Here is a 13460-nt window from a genome sequence, read left to right as displayed (position 1 = left end):
TCCCACATGGTCTAGCGGTTAGGATTCCTGGTTTTCACCCAGGCGGCCCGGGTTCGACTCCCGGTGTGGGAACGCCAAGCTTTTGTGTTTAAAAGTAAAGCTAGGCTAGTCTGACAAAGACGTGTTTTTAGAAAAAATTAAAATTACAATCTAAACCCTACCCAGAGCAGAGCGGAATTGCAGGCAGTCAGTCTGGTTATGTTTAACCAACCCGGTACCTTTGAAATAAGGGCTTGCAGACTGGTGAAGGGATGGCGGAGCTGAGTGATCGCGCTAGGTTATGAGCAAATAAGCAAAAAGCTCATTCTGGGGTTTATTTATTTACTTATTTATTTTGGGGGTTTGAACTCTGGGCACTAAACTCAGGGTTTAGTTTGCAAAGCACGCGCTCTAACACTTGAGCAGCAGCTCCAGTCCTTGCTTTTGTTTGTCCAAAAAAAAAAGGAAAAAGAAAGAAATGATACAATTTCAGGACATTATAGGACAAAGACAATCCGCGATTCAAAAAGGTCACAGCTGTTTAGGGAGAGAAAAAGTAAAAGAAGAAAATTGGGTTATTACAACATTGAGGAGCAAGGTGCTGGCAAAAAATTTTAAAATCCTGGCATATTTAACATACTGTTGAAAACAAAACTTCCAGTATTCATGATGTATGTCCGCCTAGAATTAGAAGTGGCAGTATTCTGTGTGACCACTTTCCAGATGTGTCGCTCAAATAAGTGCATCCTGGGCTCCATCACTTTCTCAAACACCTGCGAGTAGGAAGAACAGCGCCGCTAGCAGAGGCCCGCTAGCCTTGAACTCTTTGGGGCTTCTGCAGTTTGTTCCCAGACTACCATTAACACTGAAAAATGTCTGTGAAAATAACTTTGAAGTTTGCTCTTTTTAAAGTCCTTTCAGAGTTTAAAGGACACAAATGTCATCTTTCATGAGAAAAATATTAGACAAATATATGTTAATTCAAAATTCCTAACAAAGAACTTAGAGGAGAAATTGAAGAATCAGCAGGTAATTGAACCAAATAGGGCAGAATTAGAAAACAAAATCCTAACAATAAAAGGTAATATTTATTAAGCATTTATTATGACGGAGGCTAAATAAACCTTTTGCAATGTAGTCCTTATTTTATTATTAGGTAATATTACTTCTGTAACAGTCAGGGACCCTGTAGGAGACTAAGGACACATCTGTAGCAAAGGGTTTAATAAGATTTTCAAAAGTTTCTGGAGTGTAGGAAAGCGAGGGGTGCAATCCTCAAGCTCCTCGGCCTAAATGGGCAGCGGCAGCTATGGTAGCTGAGAGCAAGAGCTGCCAGCAGGGACTATGTAGTTTTTGTTTAAAAACTGGCTTTTGATGGCAGCTTTCAGCTGTCAGATCACCATTCTATTAATCATGCATTTTCATACATTTTTGGTCTTCTGGATTTGCCAGAACTTTCTCTAGCTGCTTGTAAAGTGTGAGGAACTCAGAGTAGTGATGGCGTTTCTCAAAGTACTTACTACGATGAAGGGCTTTACCTCGGAGGGGAGCTGGTTATTAAGTTCTACTTGAGTGTTTAATGGCCTTACATTTTTGCAGATCTTTTTGTAATAATTTTCATTAATCATCCTCAGAATCAGACTTTTTTTTTTTTTTTTTTGTGGTACTGGGGTTTGAACCTCAGGGTCTACGCCTTGAGCCATTCCACCAGCCCTTTTTGTGAGGGGTTTTTTTGAGATAGGATCTAGCCAACTCTTTGCCCCGACTGGCTTCAAAATGTGAACCTCCTGATCTCTGCCTCCTTAGTACCTAGGATTACAGGTGTGAGCACCAGTGCCTGGCCAGAATCAGTCTTTAGATCCGTAGACTTTTTGAGTTGAAAAGGTTCTTTGCATTCTTTAGCCCCTTATTTTACCTCTAAACGGTCTGTTCTGCCATTTTATCCCTCTGAGTCTCTAGTGTCATTGCTAGAACAAAATTTAAAAAAGAGCTCAGTTTTGGAGGCTGAAAGTTCAAGACACAGCACCCTCATTGTCTGACCTCAGGTGAGCACCTAATAGCCTTCTTGCCAGCAGAGTCCCCAGGCAAGGCAGGCCATCACACGGCAAGAGACAGAGAGGACACGTGTGTCCCTCCTGGGCTCTCTCCTTCTTCATATAAAGCCACCTGTCTTCAATCATGGGGCCTTACCCCGATGACCTTATCTAACCCGAATCCCCTCCCAAGGCCCCACCTCTAAACAGTGTGGTTGGATTAAGTTTCCTTCTTAATATCGCACAACGGAATTAAATCACAGTTGCACCCTTGGGGAACACACTCAAACCACAGCACACTGTAGCCACACAAAACTGAATCCTGCATAGTTGAGTGCAGAGAAGATGAATCTTAAACTCTTTTGTATCTGCTTTGGGTCAGTGTTCACTGTATAGCTACCTGGACACAGTAGTACTCTTTCTGTTTGAAAATTTTTTTTAATTCCTCCTATAAGCATTTTTAGAGTGAACTGAATTTATTTGGGGCATTTGAACTAAGAATATTTCTCAATGCATTGCTGTTTTGGCAAACAGTCATGAACTGAGAGATTCTGCATGAAGTCTGCTTGCTTCCCCTCAACACGTGGACTTATGGTCAGTTAGATTTGTATGTATTTTCCCTCAGAGTATATCTAATGTTGTATGCAAACATCCTAAATAATTGTAATATTAGAACTTTATATTAACACAGGAAAGGGAAGGCAAACATGAATCTGCTCACCCACATTATAAATCTGACTAGCTTGGAAAAACACTGAATACTTGGAAAATCACTGGGACAAATAATCAAAAAATCAATTTACAAACACCTCGCAGACCACAGGGTACTGGGTAATCATCCCACATTACTTTGTGAAAATCAAAGCTTATCAGGTGAATCTAATTAAGAAAATATAGGTAAGACTACTGTTTGGCAAGGACACATTCAAAATGTGGGAGGGGGCTTAGTGCCACACATGTGGGTGACTTAAACTCAGTGTGCACAAGAGGGACTTCATCTTCCTTCCAAGTCTCCTCTGCTCTAGTCCCTACTTTCTAAAGTATCATCCAGGCTTGGTGCAAGATAATTCACCTCTCTGTTTCTCAGTTTCCTTAATTCTAAAATGTGGGAAATAATAGGACCTATGTCACAGGATTGTGAAAACACAACAAGGTGATACAAAGTGCTTGGTCCAGTCGAAGGCCAGGGAACACTGGTTGTCACCACCATAGTCATCATCATCGTGGTTTACTTCCTTTCTCCTTTCCTATCACTCCTCCAGTCACAGCAATAAAGCTTGTCATTGCTACCTCTTCAATGGCACTCACCTGTCTACTCCCCAGCCATTTTTCTGGTTCAGAATGGACTCTTGCAAGAGGTACTACACAGCCTTCCCCGACCCCATCTCAACCATCTTTTTTATCTCGCATTCTGCTCCTTGTCACAGCACAGAACTGATAAGCTGTCCCCTGCTCTGTCAGGCCTTTGGCCTGCCGAGTGCTTCAAGCCTACCTTTTTCTCCCCTTTCCCTCCATGCTAATGAAATTACTCCAGATTCTGGTTAATTTCACACTGCTTCCTGTATCTGGCCTTTGTTCAATTTTTCCTCTCCTGGAAAAATTATGTCCTTTCTCTAAATGGTTGTATCTTGCTCATCCTTTAAGACTAGATTTAAACATCATATCCTTCATGAGGCTTCCCTCACCTCTCCTGATGGCGATCTCTGATTCACCATTAGCATCTTGGGTATCTCTTTTTTTTTGCAGTATTGGGGCTTGAACTCAGGGCCTTCACCTTGAGTCACTCTACCACCCCATTTTTTTGTGAAGGGTCTTGCAAACTCTTTGCCCAGGGGTTGGCTTCGAACTGTGATCCTCCTGATTTCTGCCTCCTGAGTAGCTAGGATTATAGGCATGAGCCACTGGCACTGGTATCTCTTCTTCATGCTTGTCCCTTTCTAAGGTTAGGTCTTAGCTTAGAAGTCATTTCCTCCTCAGGCTTCTCTGGCCCTGGCCAGTGGGTGGGATGCTGTGCTCTGCACTGTTCCTGCTCATGGCCTTCACCTCACCACGCTACACTTGACTGTATGTTTCAAGGAAAGATTCAATGAACATATGTCAAGGGAATATGTGAGGAGTTTATTGATGGGAATGCCTTAAGTTCCAGGTTAGAGAAAGCCAATGGAACTAGTTTGGGCCCAAGATAAAAATCACTGGTTTATATAACCAAACTATGGGAAGTGGTGTGACTAGTCTTGAGGACAACCAGAGCCAGTGTTCCCCCTCTCTATCTCTCTGTGGATCAGATTTATTCTCACCCATGATGGACTGACTTCTAGATGGCAAGGGACTGAGGAAATGCCAGCTCATCCTCACAGTCTCCCCTCCAGATGGGAAGGTCTTCATTTTCTCAGTTTCTGTTGGGAAGAAAGTACTGGAAAGGAAGGTGGCCTCACTGGACCTTGTGTTCTCCCTAGTGTTGATTCATTCTGGGTATAATGATTGGCAACTCCCAATAGAACCACAGGGTGGAGGGGAAGGAGGAGTTGGGAATTAAAAGTAAATCAGAGAAAATAAAATGGTGGTGATTGAGTATATTCATAAGGTTACACTAAAAATCTCTGAATTGTAAGACTGGATTTCATGGTAGGTGAACTATATCTGAATAACAAATAATTTAGAAAAATTAAGCTGTAGACAAAATTGTGCTGTCATGATGTGTTTTTATGTTCTTTACGTTGGGGCTCTTTGTTTATTCAGCTAATTCTTACAGTGTACCTGTTATGTGTGGGTGCTGGTCTAGATTAACATCTCAATGTGGCAGGGATTGCATGCACAAAAATACAGAGATAGGGCAAGTTTGGATTTCATTCTAAATATGGTGGGAAGCCTCTGGAAGTGTAAGTGTATAGAAAGTTCCAGCTCAGGATGAGAATCCCTGGACTCCAGGGTCCTTAGCATCTTGTGGCTGGTCCTCTGCTGTGGTTAACACAGGCCATTTTCTGGTGGGAAGATGAGACTGTTTTAATAGGGCTCAAGAAGCATTCCAGCTGGGCACTGGTGGCTCATGCCTATAATCCTAGCTACTCAGGAGGCAGAGATCAGGATTGCAGTTCGAAGTCAGCCGGGGCAAATAGTTCCAGAGACTCTATCTGGAAAAAACCTTCACAAAAAAGGGCTGGTGGAGTGGCTCAAGGTGTAGGCCCTGAGTTCAAACCCCACTACTGCAAAACAAACAAAATTCCATAACCTCCTTTTCAAAGTTTAGCAAATCTGTTGTAAAATTAAGTTTTTCTTGTGGACTAACCTGGATCCTGTTACACTCTGCTGTATACTTGTTTACCCAAAGTTAGTCAAACTACAAAGTGTGAAGACACAATCACCCAAGACTGTCTTCACTTCTGACACCAAATGCAATCTTGGGAGATTTCTAAAACCACCCTCCAGTTTGATGATGTTTCAGAATTCACTGAAAGCTGTTATTCTCATAGTTATGGTTTATTACAGGGAAAGAACAGAGATTGAAATCAGCTAAAGGGAGACGTATAGGAAAGAGTCTAGGAGGGTTTCCAACACAAAAATTCTGTGGTTCTCTCTTCCTGTGGAACTAGAACATGTGACCTCCAGATATTATGTGACTTGTAATGCTTGGGATATTGCCAGCGATAGACGCTTACTTGAGTTTGCTGTCTGTAGTTTTTTATTGGTATCTCACTATGTAGGCCAGATTGATTGTTCATGTGATTGAACTCAGTCTCCAAGCTGACTGACACCATGTGACCCAAACCCCCACCCCAAGCCATATGGTTGATCTTTCTGGAATGGCCAACTCCTGCTCTAAGAACATTGGGTATGGTAAGCCCTACCTTAGGACAGAGTGTTACCAGCCCCTGCCCTAAACAAAGATGCAAACGTCCTTCGAGATATGACCTAGATTACCTCCCAGAAAGCCAGAGCAAAGGCCAGACCTCTCTGTGGGCAAGATCACGTTCTTTATTTCCCCCCCATTTCTTCTAGTGTCCTTCTTAATGGACACAGAGGAGAGAGAATTGGTGATGGTCACAGCTGTTTGCTGAAGGCGAGTGCTCAGGGCAGCAGCTCCAGGAAAGCCTTAGATATGCTGGCTGTGGCGTCACTTTCATCTTTGCTCTAGACTTTCAAGGGGATGTCCCAAAAAAGAGCGTAGATGAGGGGCTGGAAAGAATAGTAGGTCTTATCTGAGGCCTGCACCATGAGCCTGGCTGTCACAATGTATTCTGAATCTTAAAATGAAAAAGTGGATCTTGGGGCAGGGTGGGCGTGAGAGAGTGGGGTTGCTGCTGGGAATCTCTGCTTCAGAACTAACTGCAGGTTAGCTGAGCAACGATGCTTGTGTTAGGATTTCCACTGGGAGAGTAAAAGCAAAATCATGGGATTGGAATGCTGCTGCATGTAGCAAATGGCGGTAGTGGGGGGTCTGTCAGGATTTTGTCTGGGTCTTGCAGCATTTGACAGCAGACCTGGGGAGCTCGCCTTGTGGTTGACCTCCTGGTGCCCATCTATAGCCAGCCCCGTTGCATTACCTTCTGCCTTCATTTTCATTACATACAAGTCGGGCAAGTCTATTTGGCAAAGGCAGTGAGCTCAGCATTCATTTCTGGCCTCTGAATGCCTCTCCACGCAGTGCCATTTCCCCTTCTCAGCTCTAATAAGGAGACCTGGGGATGGAGGTGGAACAAGGCAGGAGATTTTGCAAGCAGCAAATGTTCATTGAATCCATGGCAGGAGCAGTGAACTTGACAGTTATCAAAAGCTGGAGTAATTTTCCATAACCTGTGCTCATTGATGTCCTGATTGGGGTTAATGGATTCAGGGAGGTGGAGAGCATGATGCACTGAGGGAAGTGAGGGAGGAATAATCAGAATTTGGCAACAGCTCAGTGGTGGGGCGTGAAGGGAAGGGATGATTTGTTGACAAGCCCACGATGATAAGCATCCCCAGAGAGACAGAGAAGTGGGGCAAAGAGAATGAGATTTGTCTCCTCTGACAAATTTGAGGCACTGTTGGTAGGTTATCTAAATGGAGTAACTAAGAGGACAGGAAATACAGGTTGGAGCACCTGTGAAAGCAGACACCTGCCGGGCAGTTGTAATGGCTAGGCACATAGGAGGCACAGGTGTTTTCTGATTGAACAGTGCTGACTGTGGCAAGCAGTGGGTAGGTGGAGAGGGACTGAGTGTGTGCCCTGGCCAGTGTGATAGTTGTATTGTGTATCTGGCCTTCTGGGGGCAGAGACAACTCTTATATAGTGACCTCTGGACCTGCAGTGGCAGAGATCTTAGAGAAGCAAATATGTGCCTCACAGCTTGAATGAAGGACCTGTATTTCCATCATGTTCATCATAGATTTAATTTTTATGATGATTGTTTTCAGATAGAAAAGTGTCTTTAAAACTTATTTACTTACTCATCGTGGTGCAAGGGATTGAGTCCAGGACCTTCTGCATGCTAGGCAGGTGCTCTACCACTGGGTTACATCTCCAGCCCCAGGAAAGTGTCTGGAAGAATGTGTGAGCTTTAAAACTTGGTACAAACCTGCTCTATGAGCCAGTAGGGGCTTTGGGCTTCTTGATAGGCTTTTTTTTTTTTTTAAATAAATCTTGATCGAAAAATTTCCAGCCCTTTCTGATCTTGCTATAATATGTGAGGAATCTGTCTAAGACCTTGACTCCCCAAAGACCTGTGATAATTTTGTCAACTGGCTACTTTGATGCTGGTACAGATTCTTGCGTATTCTGTGCGTGACCATAGAACGCACTGGGAGGATGAACTGGTATAAGTTTCATCACACCAAGAGCCACAAACATGTTTCTTGTTTTCATCTGGTAATTCTACTTCTAGAATCTATATTTTTGATATGAAGGGCAGAGATACAAATTTGTGAACAAGGATTTTTTTCCTTGCAGTATCATTTTAATTAAAATATTCAAAATGATAAAAGGAGCTGCAACAGGAGGGTGAATGAACAAATGATGCGTCTATTTGACTAAAGACCTATGGCTAAGATTATTTAATGACCCAGAAAAAAACAAGATCCTAAGTCCCTATGTACAGTTAGAGTCCAGGGTGACTTTATCAGTATTATCTACTGATGTAGTTATATAAGTAAATATATGCACACAATAAAAACAGGAAGAAAATACTCCAAAATGTCAACAATGGCCATTTCCAGATGGTAGAAGTACAAGTGCTATAATTTTCCTTCCATTATACTCATTTTAATTTTACAACTTTGGGGAAATGAATATATAATTGTGTTTGTAATCATGTTTTAGTACAATTATCTGGGGACAAATTTTTCAATTGAATACATGAGAGACGAATTGTTCAATTGATCCAACTGCTCAATGGAATAGTCAAGTCTGGAGCTTAGAAAGAGCTCTTGGGCTGCTAGCCCAGTCGTCCCTTTGGAAAGAGAGTTCATCAGAGAAAATGCTAGAAGGGGAAGAACTCTGGTCCAAAGGGTTTTTAAACCCCAATCACATGGAAATCTTTCAATTTGGAAAGATTCCAGTTGCCTAGGTAGGGGAGGCAGTGCTGTGGAAGATGGTTCAATGTCTGAACCCCCAGGGTTTCCCAGTGAAGGAAAAAGCTCTTAGGTTATGGAAAGCCACTACCAACGGGAGGAAGAAGGGGCAAAATTAGATGCTCCAATTTCAGCCATTTGAGTTTTTAATGTACTTTCTGTGTTTGGCTTCTACATACATATTTATTTGAACTTGGAGAAAGTTCCAGCAGTTATTTTGAAAATCCAGCTGAAGAAAGGAAAAGGGGATGGAAATAGGAAGAGGGGAGAAAGAAAAGAATGATGTTTTCTATTGGTCTCCTGCACACACACACACACACACACGCACACACTTTTACATACTTTTTTTTTTTTTTAGGGTAAAGAAACTGGGATTTGGAGAAAATAGAGAATTTCTCCCAAGGTCACACATTGACAAAATCATCCCAAGTATGTGTCAAAGCTGAAGCTGCTCCTAGTGCAATCTGATCCCCTCCCCCCATTTATTTCTCTATAACTCTATTATCTGTTTTCCTATCATTACAGTTAGTAATAACGGTGACACAAAGGAAAGTAACATGGCCTTTACCAAGAAATTGGGAATATCTGGGGCCTGCTAGTGTCCCCATAGACTCCAAGTTCAAGTAGTCACTGTGAATGCAGCTTCGGGCCAGATTCATTCCAAATTCTCAGCAAAGCTCCATGCTGAACGTTGGACTTGTTTCTTGTTGTCAGTGCCTGAGGTGCTCTTGTGTAGATCCTGGTGCTTGGGGATGATTAGAGTGCTCCATTTTTTTTTTAACCACTACCCAGAGAGAACTTCGTAGAATTGCTAGGAAATGGAGCCAGCTCTCTGCATACAGGGAATTTTCCACAGTGTCCTTGCCAGAAAGGGAGTGTGAGCTCAGGTTACCAGGCCAAATGAAAAGGATTTGCCCAGGACTCCATTCAAAGCCCTGTGCTGGGCAACCACTCACAATGAGGACCAGCTTTTGTGCTTAAAAAAAGCCTAGTGAAAGTAGCCAAGGATCTCTGACCAGGCCTGCTGGCTTTAAGTTTTTTTCAGCTGCTTGGGAATTTTGCCGGAGAAGTTGGGTTTAGCTAGAAAGTCCAAAGTAGACAGAGTCAGGGAAGTTAACAATGCCCTGAGTGCCATGCTTTCTGCTTGGCGTCTTGTCATTGAGCTCATTTTACTCAAGCCAGTGGCTTATGGCCCAAGAAGAAGCTGGAGAATGAATTAAGACATGAACTTAGAAAAGAATCTTGCATTGTCTGCACACTTGATCCCTAAGGCATCCCCAAGGCTTACTGAAATTGTTTCACCCACTTTAGGCTGAAGTAGAGAAAGGAACAGAGGGCTGACTGTCTATACTGGAATCCACTGGCCATGCCAGAGGCATGTGTCTACACCTGGGCATTGAAAACCGAACAACCAAGGAAATATAACTGCTTCCTCTTATTGCCAATGGGGCCATGGAACTCTGGTTTCTCTTCTAGGCCCTCTGCATCCTTCACCCCTATTCTACTCCCAAGCCAATCACCCCCATCCATCAGCAATCTAACTTTACCTTTGGCCATGAGTTTGATTATTTTGGCCAATTTTTTTGCAGTCAGTATATTGACTCTACAGAGTTGATAGGCTCCTTATTTTTATCACTTTCATGGAAAATGTTCTTTATTTTTTATTTCAAAATAATCAAGAAGTGGCAAAATACTTAAGCTTTAATAGTAATTTACCCCAGAGAAGAGCTGTGGACTTGCTGTGTCCTTTCTTGCAGGTCTGTTTGCCTTATAGGAGATGTAATTTGAGAATAAGAGGAGTCGAATTATATAGGAGACTAGGCAATTATGAACTTGTGGGGTTTTGTTTCCTTGGGAGCAGAATGATTACACCCATTTAAGTTTATATTTATATCTTGTCCTCAAGATCATGTTTAAAAGGTAAAGAGTTCTCTTTTAATATCCAAGCTTTTCTTCTATTTTTATTATTGCTGAGCCAATAAGGAATGCATTTCATTTTCCCTTTTTATTATTTTATTTGTCTTATCTGACACTGGTCTCTTTTCAGCATGTGAAAGTATCAATTATTTCTTCCAACCCTTAAAAAAGAACATGAATTGTTATGATTCTTTATATAGAAATTTATTTTTATAAATCTTCCCAGGGCCTTCCACACCTAACTAAGAAGAGACAGAATAAAACTCCACCTTACAAGATAAACACAATAAGAACAACAAATCGCTTTGACTTTTGTTTGCAAAAGAACAGTAAGAAAAGACAGAAGCCTGGACACTACCCTGCTGAAAAGGATCACATGGAATATAGGTTATGCACTCAAGGGTCTTCAAAATTTAGAGAGAGCATCTTGTGAATGTCACCTACAACTAAAATGGCATTTCCTGTGCCAGGACCAGCACATACAGGTTTTGTTTTGGGCTGAGAAGTTGGACCACTCACCTTCTCCTGGATGGGGGAAGGATATGGTGTGTAAATGGCCTGGAGCCTTGTCCCTTCACAAAGTCCAACAGAAGGATAAGTCTCTGAGACTTCCTTGTGACTGGTGGAAGCTGAGAGTACATGCTAGGTCCTTTCCCACCACTCAGACTCTCAAGCTGACAAACTAAAGGTTTGTCCCTGGATATCGCTACTAAAACTAGAAGTCCAAACATCCTATTAATTAACCAGAAATTGTTTTCATATAGGCAGTAAAAGGAAACTGAAAACATTATTTCCAAATAGATTGCACCATGTAAATTTGACCAAATAGGAGTTCTGCATATCACAATGAGTTTTTCCTGCCTGGGTGTCAGAAAGCTGGGAGGTGGTTGGTGTGCACAGCCCTTGAGTCAGGTTTGTGAGTTGGTCAGGTTTTTTATTGGCTCATAGAAAAGACTGATGGAATGAGGCACACTGGTTCAAGAAAGGGAGACAGGGGGAATCACTAAACACTTGGACGTGAACTCTAGCGGGGTCTGCTCTTGCCATCTGTGCCTCCCAGGTCTGAGGGCCTATCTCTGGAGCCAGGACTGCTTCAGAGGGCAGCTGCCCTGAGCGGGAGCTAGGCAGAGAAAGGCCCAGAGCCCAAAGGCTCCAGGGGGTCCCTGCATGACTTATCCTAGTCTAGCCTCCTTTTTAGTGTGGCCTACCATTTGGGAGCAAGTGGCATAACCCTCACCCCCAGGGCTGTGAAAAAACGGCTTCTGTTGCCTTTCTGTGGCTCTGATTATAGATGCTGGACCTGGAGGATGAGGACAGCCTGGAGTCCAGCCCGAGCTGCGAGTCAGAATGTACAGGAGAGCGTTCAAGATCTTAGTCATCAGTCAACAGAGTGATTATGCTCTGTGTCTGGATGTGTCTCTCTCTTCTACAGGGCAGCCTGTGGTTGCCATGGATATGGCTTTGTCTTTAGAGGCCTATAACCAAAGAGGAGTTAAGTAAATCCTGATGGGTCAACATTTCCATAAAACCAAAAAAAGAAAAAAAGAAAAAAAAGGCACACTTTCTTAAAGGACTCCAAGGATATCCTTAAATAGTTCCAAAATAATTACCAAAACAACAACAAAAACCTCAGGCTTTTATTGTTAGAGACTAGGGGACACATTTGAAAGAACTGCTCAGAATTAGAAAGATGAGGTTTATGAATGGCTCTGATTGCAGCAAGTGAAAATGATGGCATCCCCCGTTGAGTGGTTTGGACAATATAACGTTACATTTTTTTCCTCTTGCCATACTTATTTTTTTAAAAATGCTTCTTGATTTGCCATTGGTAAGATGGGTCCTATTGCAGCACATAAACGAACCTGTGTTCCAAACAAACAATAGTTGTTTCTGTCTGACACAGGGGATTCGGTGACATTTGGTAATGACTATGGAAGATGGGTAGATTGAATTAAGAAGGCTAAAAGAAGGGAACAAAGAAAGAAAAAAGACTTGGTCCAGCACTGTAAGCAAACTGCTCCTGTGTCTTTGTTTGAAGACACACACACTCTCCAGGACTCCTCGTAAGTCACTCCAAAGAAAGGTAACATTGCTTGTTAGAGCAAAGGTCTGAGAGCTGGGGATGTGACCATAGTTCCGCCTTGCTTGGGATCTTTGCTTAAGGGTGGCACCTTTTCTTTTTTAACAGGATGCTCTTTGGGGATGTTTCCTTTCTGTTTCCAAGGATCACATAGCCTTGGCAGAGAAGATTCTGGGGTGTGCTGGGCCCCAGTTTGTTTTCCCACAGCCTGGAAGGGGCTACTTCCAAAGTGCTTGTGTGGCCAGCACCATGAGGGAGGCTGCCCCTCCCCTGCCTCAATACCCTAGCCTTTTATCATGCATCCCTCTTGCTTCCAGTTCACTGTCACTGGCAGCAAGGCACTTCCAATGAAGCAGTTACATCCTGACTGCAGTTATCCAGCGAACCCTTTTACTAAAGTGGAAAAGTGATACTAATTTCCTTTACATGTGCTTGAGTTTTCACGTGTTTGTACTTAAACACCAATTAGTCCTCAGCCTCAAGCCTTCTCCTCCATCCCCGCCTATGTGTCACCTGGCAACCACTGGAACTTCCCAAGTAGAGGATTATGACGCTCTTGATCTAACTTCAAGAGCTCTGATGCAAAAGCCCTCTGCGCAGTTAGGAATAGAGTGGGTGGTGACGTCATTGACCCCTTGCACCGAGATCATTGAACGAAGAGAAGTTCATGCTTGCTCCACGTCTGGTGGGTCCAGGGAACAATGCGTGGCCTCTTAGACCAGGTGTAAATCCACTTCATTTGCCACAGCCTGAAGCACACTGCCTGGGAAGCTGAGGTCATGTTCCAGGGTGAAGACAGCAAGCAGAGACATGACAGCCAGTGAAGAAGAGCTGAGCAAAAACTATTGGTTTGATGAGGCCTGCTTCAGTGTGGCCTGCTTAGAAAACTTTGGTGTGTGAAGATGAAT

At 42.9% G+C, this 13460-nt stretch overlaps 1 non-coding gene across 1 annotated transcript; it reads left to right on the top strand.

The window, feature by feature from the left end:
- Trnae-uuc (transfer RNA glutamic acid (anticodon UUC)) lies at positions 1-72 on the top strand. The gene has a single exon. It is a non-coding gene; the product is annotated as a tRNA-Glu (tRNA).
- The last annotated feature ends 13388 nt before the right edge of the window (positions 73-13460 follow it).

This window comes from Castor canadensis, chromosome 10 (genome assembly GCF_047511655.1).
Source record: "Castor canadensis chromosome 10, mCasCan1.hap1v2, whole genome shotgun sequence".
NCBI classification, from domain to species: domain Eukaryota; kingdom Metazoa; phylum Chordata; class Mammalia; order Rodentia; family Castoridae; genus Castor; species Castor canadensis.
The sequence above is the reverse complement of the archived record's forward strand: the minus strand, read 5'-3'. Positions and strand labels throughout refer to the sequence as shown.